Genomic DNA, 12097 nt, shown 5'->3' with positions numbered 1-12097 from the left:
AAAAAACAAAACCCCAAGCATTTCTCAGATCAGATACAGGAACTCAGTGTGAGATCCCAGAGGGAATGAGGGCTTTGGAATAAGAGAAAGTTGTGACAGAGACAGGTATGTGGCAATCTCCAGGGAAGAAATCTGCAACTACTGGGGCTTCGTCACCCAAGGGTGTAACCAGTTTAGAAACTAACTAGCACAAGAACTGAGTGCTAACCACCTAGGGCAGCAAGAACCTGATGAGTGAAAGGGTCAGACTCCAGAATGGGTGGAAGAGACCAATTCAGGGAGCATTTGTCTATGTCTTGACCAAGAAAGGAGGAAAGTGAATGGTATAAATATACAAGAACTGTGGCAGGAAATTTAAGGGTTAAAAATGAGCTGAAGTTTACCAAAAACACTTGTCTAGATTATTCTAGAACAATTTCACTTACCTGTTTGAAAATTCAAATTGGCTTTTCCAATTTCACAATGCATGAAGCCTTTTTTTTTTTTAAACATCTTTATTGGAGTATAATTGCTTTACAATGGTGTGTTAGTTTCTGCTTTATAACAAAGTGAATCATCTATACATATACATATATCCCCATATCTCCTCCCTCTTGCGTCTCCCCCCCCACCTTCCCTATCCCACCCCTCTAGGTGGTCACAAAGCACTGAGCTGATCTCCCTGTGCTATGTGGCTGCTTCCCACTAGCTCTCTATTTTATATTTGGTAGTGTATATATGTCCATGCCACTCTCTCACTTCGTCCCAGCTTACCCTTCCCCCTCCCCACGCCCTCAAGCCCATTCTCTACATCTGCGTCTTTATTCCTGTCCTGCCCCTAGGTTCTTCAGAACCATTTTTTTTAAGATTCCATATATATGTGTTAACATACGGTATTTGTTTTTCTCTTTCTGACTTACTTCACTCTGTATGATAGTCTCTAGGTCCATCCACCTCACTACAAATAACTCAATTTCATTTCTTTTTATGGCTGAGTAATATTCCATTGTATATATGTGCCACATCTTCTTTATCCATTCATCTGTCAGTGGACACTTAGGTTGCTTCCATGTCCTGGCTATTGTAAACAGAGCTGCAATGAACATTGTGGTACATGACTCTTTTTGAATTATGGTCTTCTCAGGGTATATGCCCAGTAGTGGGATTGCTGGGTCGTATGATAGTTCTATTTTTAGTTTTTTAAGGAACCTCCATACTGTTCTCCACAGTGGCTGTATCAATATACATTCCCACCAACAGTGCAAGAGGGTTCCCTTTTCTCCACACCCTCTCCAGCATTTATTGTTTCTAGATTTTTTGATGAGGGCCATTCTAACCAGTGTCAGGTGATACCTCATTGTAGTTTTGATTTGCATTTCTCTAATGATTAGTGAGCATCTTTTCATGTATTTGTTGGCAATCTGTATATCTTCTTTGGAGAAATGTCTATTTAGGTCTTCTGCCCATTTTTGGATTGGGTTGTTTGTTTGTTTGATACTGAGCAGCGTGAGCTGCTTGTAAATTTTGGAGATTAATCCTTTGTCAGTTGCTTCATTTGCAAATATTTTCTCCCATTCTGAGGGTTGTCTTTTCATCTTGTTTATGGTTTCCTTTGCTGTGCAGAAGCTTTTAAGTTTCATTAGGTCCCATTTGTTTATTTTTGGTTTTATTTCCATTTCTGTAGGAGGTGGGTCAAAAAGGATCTTGCTGTGATTTATGTCATAGAGTGTTCTGCATGAAGGCTTTTTTGAAGCTATTAGCGTAAAATGTTAACATTTTGTGTACAGTCTTACTCACAGAATGGAGAAGTTGGCCTCCTAAGGTCCTGTCCTCTCAATGTGAGGCAGCATGCAGTGGGTGGGGGCAGGGAACACTGGATTTGGAATCAGAAGCTCAATCATTAACTGGAGGATTCTTCTTGGATGAGCCCTTTAACATTTCTTAAGTCTCAGTTTTGACACTTGAAAATGGGCTTGAAAATACCAGTTTTGTTGATCTCACTGTCCATTATGAAGATTAAGTTATACACTTACATATTCTGAATAAACATAAAGCTTTATATGAACATAAATTATTTTAAAAATCATGTGTGGAAGATTTTGGAAGATGCCCCCTAGCAGGGTCAGCAAACACGAGGCAGAGAACAAATAGAGGAATTGCAATCGCCTCATTGAGGTGTTTTCTAATTTCTGTACCTAGAATATCTTTCCCTACCAGAGTGCAAATTCTGAAGGGCAAGAATTAAGTTTTAGACACTTTTGCACCACCCGTACCCCCAACTGTCATCCTTAATGGGTAGTAGGTGCCAGTAAATGTTTGTTGAACTGTACCACCTGGCTTCAGCTTCCAGCCTTATATATTGAGTAGCCAAGAGGGTAAATGTGAGCAAGTTGGGAAGGAAGGAAAAGAGAAACCCTACTTTACAGTGGGGAAAACAGCCTTGTCATTGTGGTCCTTATTGTGCCTTCACTGTGCTGCCTTTTTTATTCTGAACACAGCCGGCTTCTGGACACTCTAAGTTGTCAAGAGCTTGGTGGGCTTTCCCGGACTAGCAGCTTTGTGTAGCTGAACACAGGACGTACTTTCTTTTGGTACTTTTGGGGGATAGGTTTACTGACAAAGTTGTTGTCCCTCTCTTCCTGGCCCTAGCTCTCTGCGGATCTAGTCATGCTGTTTAGGTTCATGAAGTACAAATTAGCATAATCCGATTAGATGAGCTGCTGAGGGGCGGTTTTTTTTTTTGGTCTGAAAAGCAGAGAAAAGAAAAGTGTCTCACAAAGAGGGGAGCCTGGAGCTTGGAAGGGGAGGGGCGACAATTGCTCCTGGGCTGCTGGCCTGAAAGCTTGCACCTGCACAAGCCCTCTTATAAATAAGGACTCTTAGATGGTATTAAACAGGGGACTGAGGAGTCCGGGGGAGCTTGGGGAGGTAAGCATGGGGAAGAGAAAGGCAAGACAGCAGCTCTGCATCCATTAATTGATTTATCTGGATCGCAAAGCGGGGCTTGCTGACAGAAGAGAAAGCCCGTTTGATTCCTACTCAGCATTGCGAGTGGGTCAGCCCCCTAATCAGGTCTATTGAGATAAGCGTTTTAGAATCTCTGCAAGAGACTGATAAGGGGTTTACTTGTAGGGAACAAAGTTCACTGGATGTTTGATTTCAGTACTTTCTGAATTGGACTTCTGTTTCTTTCCTTTATTTCCAGAAAAGAAAACAAACAAACAAACAAAAATGCTGGGAGGTGGTAGTTGCTTTAGGCCTGTGGGTGATGTGTGCTTAGAAACCACAAGAGAAAAACTCAACTATCAACTTGTTAAAATAGGGGAAGCCAGGGAATTTTTTGACTGAGTGCACCTTTCTCTGCTATAGACAGTTGATGGGTATAACTGAAATTTTCATTATTTTGAAAACTAAGAAGGACTCTAATCTATATGTGTGGTAAATGTTGAGTTTCAAGCAAGTGATTACTTCTATCCTTCTTACCTGGAAGAAAGATTTTTTTACCCTTAAAGATGAAGGAGTCCTGAGATGATGTCCATGTACTTGCTGGGGACCAACCATCATCTGCACCGGTTTACGTGATGCTCAGAGAACATCTAAATGTGTCTGACTATGGAAGTAAAAGGAAACCTTGTTTAAGCCTGACTTACAACATGATGAACATCGAAGGCCAGTTAGTGAAGGCTCATTTCTGTTGATACATCTTCTGCAATGCTGTTCAACATAATTTAAATGCTGAGAGGAATGGAACCTCCATCATTTCCTTTGGATAATTTATGGTCTATCAAAGAATTCTTCTGGATAGAAAACCTAGATCACCAATCAAATTACTCTGTGCTTTAAAAAGAAAAAATCCATTTCAATCATTGCCTACCTGCAGTGAGCATTTCTTTCATGGGAGGTTTCTATTCTTCAAGGTAGAAGAACACAGAGAAATTTGGCCTGTGCTGAAAGGCAGACGTGGATTCAGAGCCTAGCCTTGCTGCTTGCCCATTGCGTGAATCTCAAGTTGGTCTCCTAGAATCTTCTAAGCCACAATTGCCCCGACTGTAAACTAAAGCAAATACCTCCATTAAAAGGTTAGAAGTATCAAAGGTGGCATTTATAAAATGCCTGGCACGTAATAGGCACTCAGTGAATATTAATAACCCTTCCTTGAGGCATTTATATTTCCCGTCCCCATCCCCAACTTGCAGTATTCAGTTCTCTTTATATGTCCAAGTAGATGTATCCTGATACCCAAGAACAGTGCAGTTTTCTATTCCCAAGAGCTGTCTTTTCTCTGCTTTATCTCCTCTGTCTTTTCACCAGTACATCCATCCTTCTCAATTTCTGTGATGGAACATCTTTCCTCCTGGAGCCTAGAGTCATACAGCCTCTCAGAGAAGGACAAAGGAGACAGTGCAAGGCAGTTTTCAGAAGCTCTGGAGCTTAGGGAAGAAATTTAGTCTAGGGAGGCAGGTAAGAAAAGAATTTCTATCTGCCAGAAGCCAAAGTGAACATGCAAAATACCTTAAGTGTGATCTGGGGATCTGGAGGCCTGATATCCAGAGAAAGGGGTGAGAAGCAGATCAAGGAAGGCCTGAGAAACTGATTAGCTCTCATAGCCCCTGTCTCTCTTGGGCTGTGGGTTGAAACAGTTGCATTTCACACATCCTCTTACATAGAGTGATGGAGTGGCAGAAAAGGCAATGGCACAAGGTGTCCTTAGACAAGGTGCTCTGCATACCCACTTAGGTTTTAGTAAAGGCTCCTTTTGAAAAAGTCTGACTTTTTCAGAGATACCTTATATCATGGTCAAGATATAGATGGGGCACACAATTTGACAGTATATGAAAATACAATTATACCATGACCATGTAAAGATTTATTCCAGCAAGGCAAGGCAATGTATTAATATTATATATCTCATATCAATATCAGTAGATTTCAGAAAACCTTTCATTAAAATGTATTGCCTGGTCCTTCTTTGGGGGAGGGGGCAGTGGAGGTTTTGCCCTACTCTGTGTCCCAGGAAGCACACATCTCGGCCTCTACCACTCTGGCCTGTCAGGCATCCCCTCTTCATGGCCACACCTGAGCTGGGTTCCAGTTACACTGGGGAGACCAGGGGTCACAGGAGATGTTGACTCCACCTTAACTCAGCTGTCCGTTTCTGGAGCCCCCGTTTTTTTTTTTTTTAATAGATTTATTTATTTATTATTTATAGGCTGCGTTCGGTCTTCGTTGCTGTGCACGGGCTTTCTCTAGTTGCGGCGAGCGAGGGCTGCTCTTCGTTGCAGTGCGAGGGCTTCTCATTGCAGTGGCTTCTCTTGTTGCGGAGCACAGGCCCTAGGTGCGCAGGCTTCAGTAGTTGTGGCACACGGGCTTAGTTGCTCCACGGCATGTGGGATCTTCCTGGACGGGGGCGCGAACCCATGTCCCCTGCATTGGCAGGCGGATTCTTAACCACTGCACCACCAGGGAAACTCTGGGGCCCCCATTTTTGAGAAAGTTGTCCTTCTGAACTTTTATTATGTGTTTTTTCCTTCCTACCTTTTGGATGTTTTTCTTCCAGCCCAAGAGTGTGTGTGCTCTTAGCTCTGCCAGGTCAGGATTGTGGGTGCTAATCTGCCTCAGACCTGGTGGGCCCTGAGTTCCTCCCGTCCTCTTGTCAGAGTTCCAGGGAGTGAGTTTTTGAAATTTCTCTTTATTAGAGGAAAATTTAGAATTTGGTGAAGGAGCGATTTTTATCCAATTTGAATTTATTTGAAATATGTCATGTTAAACTTCTTAATAAGTCCTTCTTATTAAAAAGGAGGGAATATTCAGCACCCCCCCCCCATTTCTTACCCCAGAAACTTCAGAGATGAGGTCTCATGGCAAGATTTTAAAGAGAACCTAGAAGGATAAAACCTCAGAGTGAAGGAGGCTTTTCTAGCTGTGACTCAAAAACCCAGAACCATAAAATTGATAAACTGCACAACATAAAATTAAAGTTCTTATTACATGGCAAATAAGCACCATAAATAAAGTCATAAGACAAATGAAAATTTGGGGGGAAATACTTGTAATTCACATCACAGACAAAAGGTTGATCTCCTGTATATAAAAAGAACTTTTGAAAATTGGGAAGAAAAAAGCCTAACAACCCAATGGAAAAAAAGAAAATCTACAGACAGTCCACAGAAACAGAAATACAAATGACCCATAAACATGTGATGTCAGCCTCACTCATAAAAGAAAAACACAGGGACTTCCCTGGTGGCGCAGTGGTTAAGAATCCGCCTGCCAATGCAGGGGATATGGGTTTGATCCCTGGTCCAGGAAGATCCCACATGCCGTGGAGCAACTAAGGTCGTGCACCACAACAACTGAGCCTGTGCTCTAGAGCCCGCAAGCCACAACTATTGAGCCTGTGTGCCACAACTACTGAGACCCGTGTGCCTAGAGCCCGTGCTCCGCAACAAGAGAAGCCACTGCAATGAGAAGCCCACGCACCGCAACAAAGAGTAGCCCCTGCTCACTGCAACTAGAGAAAGCCTGCGTGCAGCAATGAAGACCCAACGCAGCCAAAAATAAATACATTAAATAAATAAAGAAAAATGAAAATTAAAACCACATTGAGATAGCATTTTCACCCATCAGACTGGTAAGTATCCCAGCAATTGTCAGCATACTCTGCAGGTGAATCCACAGGGAAACAAGAATTCCCATACAGATTGGGATTGACATATATACACTAATATGTATAAAATGGATAACTAATAAGAACCTGCTGTATAAAAAAATAAATAAAATTAAAAAAAAAAGAATTCCCATACATTGCTGCTGAGAATGCATTTATCCTACAGATACACCTGCAAAATTGGGAAATCATGTATGTTGAAGGCTATTCATCATGGGATTGTTAGTATCAGCAAAAGACTGGAAAAAACCTGTGTCCCTCATAAGGTACTGGTTAACTAAGGTATAGCCATATGATATAATACATGCAGATATTGAAAAGAATGAGAAAGTTCTCTGGTGTGGGAAGATCTCCGGAATATAGTGTTAAGAGAAAAAAGCAAGGTGATATAGGAAAGGAGGAAATAAGAATATATTTGCACAAAGACCCATTGAAAAATAATTAGCATTTACTCTTGGTGGTGTACATTTTAAGGGTTTCTATAAATGTATAGTGACATGTATCCATCATCATAGTATCATACAGGGTATTTTCACTGTTCTCTGTGCTCTACCTATTCATCCCTCCCGCCCCCCCCCCCCACCTCTGGCAATGCTGATCTTTTTATTGTCTCCATAGTTGTGCCTTTTTCCAGAACGTCATATTGTTGGAATCATACAGTATGTAGCCTTTTCATATTGGTTTCTTTCACTTAGTAATATGCATTTAAGGTTCCTCTATATCTTTTCATGGCTTGATAACTCATTTCTTTTTAGTGCTGAATAATATTCCATAGTCCGGATGTACCACAATTTATTTACCCATTCACCTACTGAAAGGACATCTTGGTTACTTCCAGATTTTGGCAATTACTAATAAAGCTGCTGTGAACATCCATGTAAAGGTTTTCGTGTGGACATAAGTTTTCATCTCCTCTGGGTAAATGCTAAAAAGCGCAATTCCTGGATCATATGGAAGAATATGTTTAGTTTTGTTAGACACTGCCAAACTGCCTTCCAAAGTGGTTGCACCATTTTGCATTTCCATCAGCAACAGATGAGAGTTCTTGTTGCTCCCCTTCCTCTCCAGCATTTAGTGTTGTCAGTGTTCCAGATATCAGCCATTCTAATAGGTGTGTTGTGGTATTTCATTGTTTCAATTTCCATTTCCCTGATGCCATATGATGAGGAGCATCTTTTCATAGGTGTATTTTCCATCTGCATATCTTCTTTGGTGAGGTATCTGTTAAAGTCTTTGGCCCATTTTTTAATCAGGTTGTTTGTTTTCCTCTTGTTGCGTGTTAAGGTTCTTTGTATATTTTGGATAACAGTCCTATGTCAGATGTGTCGTTTGCAAATATTTTCTCCCAGCCTGTGGCTTGCTTTCTCCTTCTCTTGACACTGTCTTTTGCAGAGCTCAAAAATATTTTTAAGAGAATAAACACTACTGTACTAACCCCACTTCCACTCTCCATTTTTTTCATTAAAAATAGTTCTGGAAAATAACTTTTTGATAACCATTTTCTGAGCATATTACCATATCCCCCATTATGTCAATCATATCTTTAAAAGCATTACTTCTGGAATACAAAAACTATAGATTTTAGAATACTTTATCAATTTATAAAAGCATGGCAGCTGAATTGAGTCCATTTAAATTTAGTATACTTATAACCACAGATGAGAAAATGTATAGCTTTTAAAATTTATACACATTTAGCACATTCACTTAAACATTTTATCTGACCATGTAACACTTACACATTTATTCTTTAAACAAAAGTGCTTAGGAAAAGAAAGAAGATGTTTACACCTTGGAAAATGTGTATTTTTAAACTTTTGCTTAGAAAGTTCTCTTTGCAAGTATATATGTGACTGTCTTCTAAAAACTAATTTTTACACCCAAGTATTTTACAATATATGGTAGAGGAGGGAAGGAGATGAGATGGGCTTTTGAATTGGCCTGAACTGGTCTTTTTATTCCTGAAAGACTGGAAAGGCATGGGCTCTGCCCAAATGCCATTATAGCATGGAAAAGGAAGATCAGGCAGAGCATGGTTGAAGGCAGTGTCAGCTGAAAAAAAAACAAAAAATGCACAGTGTGAGAGCTGTGACTTCAGTTTTATTGGGGGGCTTAATGAAGACTATAGCCCGGAAACAGCCTCTCAGATAGCTCTGAGGGACTTCTCCAAAGAGAAGGGGGGGAGGTCAATATATATGTGATTTTGGTGAAGCGGGTATGTGCAATCAAGCACACATCTCAGTAGAAGGTTGCTGCTGGGCTTAGCATATGTCTCCATTAATGATTTTAGTGCTTTTCTAGGTAAAAGAAGATGAAAGAAATTGGGTCCATAAAATTTTCTCCTGAAAATATCGAACTATCTGAAGGCCTGTTCTCCCAGTTCTTACCAAAGCACAGAGTGCCTCATTCCTGATCTCCACTCTGAACTCCTTTCAGGGTGTGTTAAAGGTCAGTGACTGCTGTGGCTAGTGACTTCATTCTTGTAGAACCAGATGGTGAGCGACATTCTTTAGTTTGCCACAGTGACTGAGAAAAAATGAAGCCAGCTCATGTTGACACCCCATCAAGTCCAGACTGTGGCACAGACCAGTTGCACTGTGGGCTCACATTCAATCCTGCCTCTATAGGACAGTCTACCTGCCGGGGACTTATTGTATTACCCCCAGCCTGGTGCTTCTGAACAGGAAGCTTGGTTTTTTTGGAGTTGTGTTTGTTTACCCAATAATGTTATTGGATAATATGCCTGGTCTGTGAGGTTCTATTAAGGTAGTTAGGCTCAAAAAGAATCAAGAACTCTGATGGAAAAAAAAAAAATCTGTCTGTGTAAAGCAGTGATTTTGAGTAAAAATGACAAGGGTTGAATTCTGGCTCCAACAGTGGAAACTTGGGCAAGTTAAATAATCTCCTAAAGAGAAATTAAAGAAACAATCCCATTTACCATCGCATCAAAAAGAATAAAATACCTAGGAATAAACCTACCTAAGGAGACAAAAACCTGTATTCCAAAAACCATAAGATGCTGATGAAAGAAATCGAAGATTACACAAACAGATGGAAAGATATACCATGTTCTTGGATTGGGGGACTCAATACTGTCAAAATGACTATACTACCCAAGGCAGTCTACAGATTCAATAAAATCCCTGTCAAACTACCAATGGCATTTTTCACAGAACCAGAACAAAAAATCTTAAAATTTGTATGGAGACACAAAAGACCCTGAATAGCCAAAGCAATCTTGATAGCCAAAGCAATCTTGAGAAAGAAAAACATAGCTGTAGGAATCAGGCTCCCTGACTTCAGACTATACTACAAAGCTACAGTAATCAAAACAGTATTGTACTGGCACAAAAACAGAAATATAGATCAATGTAACAGGATAGAAAGCCCAGACATGCGCCTATGGTCAATTAATCTACTGCAAAGGAGGCAAGATTATACAATGGAGAAAAGACAGTCTCTTCAATAAATGCTGCTGGGAAAACTGGACAGCTACATGTAAAAAAAATGAAATTAGAACATTCTTTAACACTACACACAAAAATAAACTCAAAATAGGTTAAAGATCTAAATGTAAGACCAGATACCATAAAACTCTTAGAGGAAAACATAGGCAGAACACTCTTTGACATAAATCGCAGCAATATCTTTTCCGAGCCATCTCCTAGAGTAATGGAAATAAAAACAAAAGTAAACAAATGGGAACTAATTAAACTCAAAAGCACAGCAAAGGAAACCATAAACAAAACGAAATGACAACACACAGTATGGGACAAAATATTTGCAAACAATGTGACCGACAAGGGATTAATCTCCAAAATTTACAAACAGCTCATGTAGCTCAAAATCAAAAAGAACAAACAACCCAATCAAAAAATGGGCAGAAGACCTAAACAGACATTTCTCCAAAGAAGGCATACAGATGGCCAACAGGCACATGAAAAAATGCTCCACATTGTTAATTATTAGAGAAATGCAAATCAAAATTGCAATGAGATATCACCTCACACCAGTCAGAATGGCCATCATCAAAAAGTCTACAAAAAATAAGTGCTGGAGAGGGTGTGGAGAAAAGGGAACACTCCTACCCTGTTGGTGGGAATGTAAATTGGTATAGCCACTATGGAGAACAGCATGGAGGTTCCTTAAAAAACTAAAAAGAGAGCTACCATATGATCCAGCAATCCCACTCCTGGGCATATATTCTGATAAAAACGCGGTTTGAGAGGATACATGCACCCCAACGTTCATTGTAGCACTGTTTACAATAGCCAAGACATGGAAGCAACCTAAATGTCTATCAACAGATGAATGGATAAAGGAGATGTGGTACATATATACAATGGAATATTACTCAGCCGTTAAAAAGAATAAAATAATGCCATTTGCAGCAACATGGATGGACATAGAGATGATCATATTAAGTGAAATAAGCCAGACAAAGACAAATATCATATGATATTGCTTATATGTGGAATCTTAAAAAAAAATGATACAAACAAACTTATTTACAAAACAGAAACAGACTCACAGACTTAGAGAACGAACTTATGGTTACCGGGGGGAAGTGGGGAGCGGGAAGGGATAGATTGGGAGTTTGGGATTGACATGTACACACTGCTATATGTAAAATCGATAACCAACAAGGACCTACTGTATAGCACAGGGAACTCTACTCAATACTCTGTAATAACCTAAATGGGAAAAGAATTTGAAAAAGAATAGATACATGTCCATGTATAACTGAATCACTTTGCTGTACACCTGAAACTAACAGAACAATATTAATCAAATATACTACAATATAAAATTTAAAAAAAATTTTTTAAATTCACCCTTTAAAAAAAAAAATCTCCTAAACTACAGTTCTGTCATCTGTGAAGTGAGAACAATACATATAATTGATATTATATTAGCAATATAATATTGTTATGAAGATTAGGTGAGCTGATATGCAGGAAGCTCTTGTCACAGTGCCTGGCATATCGTAAGCACTCAGCAAATCTTGGCTCTGACTTTTATTACCATACATTTACTTTATTTTTACTTACACTGTATTGTAAACCATTCTGAAATAGATACCCATATATATAATCCTTTGACCATAATTCTGATTATTTCTTTATGATAGCTTCCTCAAAGGAGAGTTACTTAGGTCCAAGTGTATGAACATATTGGATAACCCTGATTTTTAAAATTATCCAGAAAAGGCAAGTCTACAGCTTGCCTCATTCGACTACCCCCTTCAGCTCTGGAAATTATTAGAGTAAACATTATTTGGTAGATTACAAACCTAACTAAGGTTTATGTAAAAATCTAGTGCTTTTTAAAATCTAGGTTAAAAATCTTTTAAACCTAGTGATTTTTAATGCTAATGATAGGTCATTAGCAATAAAGAGAAAATAGAACAGAAATTTCCCTGTTTATAGTAAACTCCAATAGTCATAGAAG

At 39.5% G+C, this 12097-nt stretch overlaps 1 protein-coding gene across 4 annotated transcripts in view; it reads right to left on the bottom strand.

Moving 5' to 3' along the window:
• The window catches only part of FKTN (fukutin), a 124311-nt gene that overhangs the window by 7708 nt on the left and 104506 nt on the right, over nucleotides 1-12097 (bottom strand). For 2 of the 4 annotated variants that reach the window (XR_014247886.1, XR_014247888.1), the window contains one exon: nucleotides 475-4033. The exons of 1 other annotated variant lie outside the window; for it this stretch is intronic. The gene's annotated coding sequence lies outside the window, so the exon portion shown is untranslated. Of the gene's footprint in view, nucleotides 1-474; nucleotides 4034-12097 lie in introns of those variants that run through there. One more of the 4 variants, XR_014247887.1, reaches the window with a different exon arrangement.

Source organism: Balaenoptera borealis (genome assembly GCF_965194805.1).
Source record: "Balaenoptera borealis genome assembly, chromosome: 8".
NCBI lineage: Eukaryota > Metazoa > Chordata > Mammalia > Artiodactyla > Balaenopteridae > Balaenoptera > Balaenoptera borealis.
The sequence above is the reverse complement of the archived record's forward strand: the minus strand, read 5'-3'. Positions and strand labels throughout refer to the sequence as shown.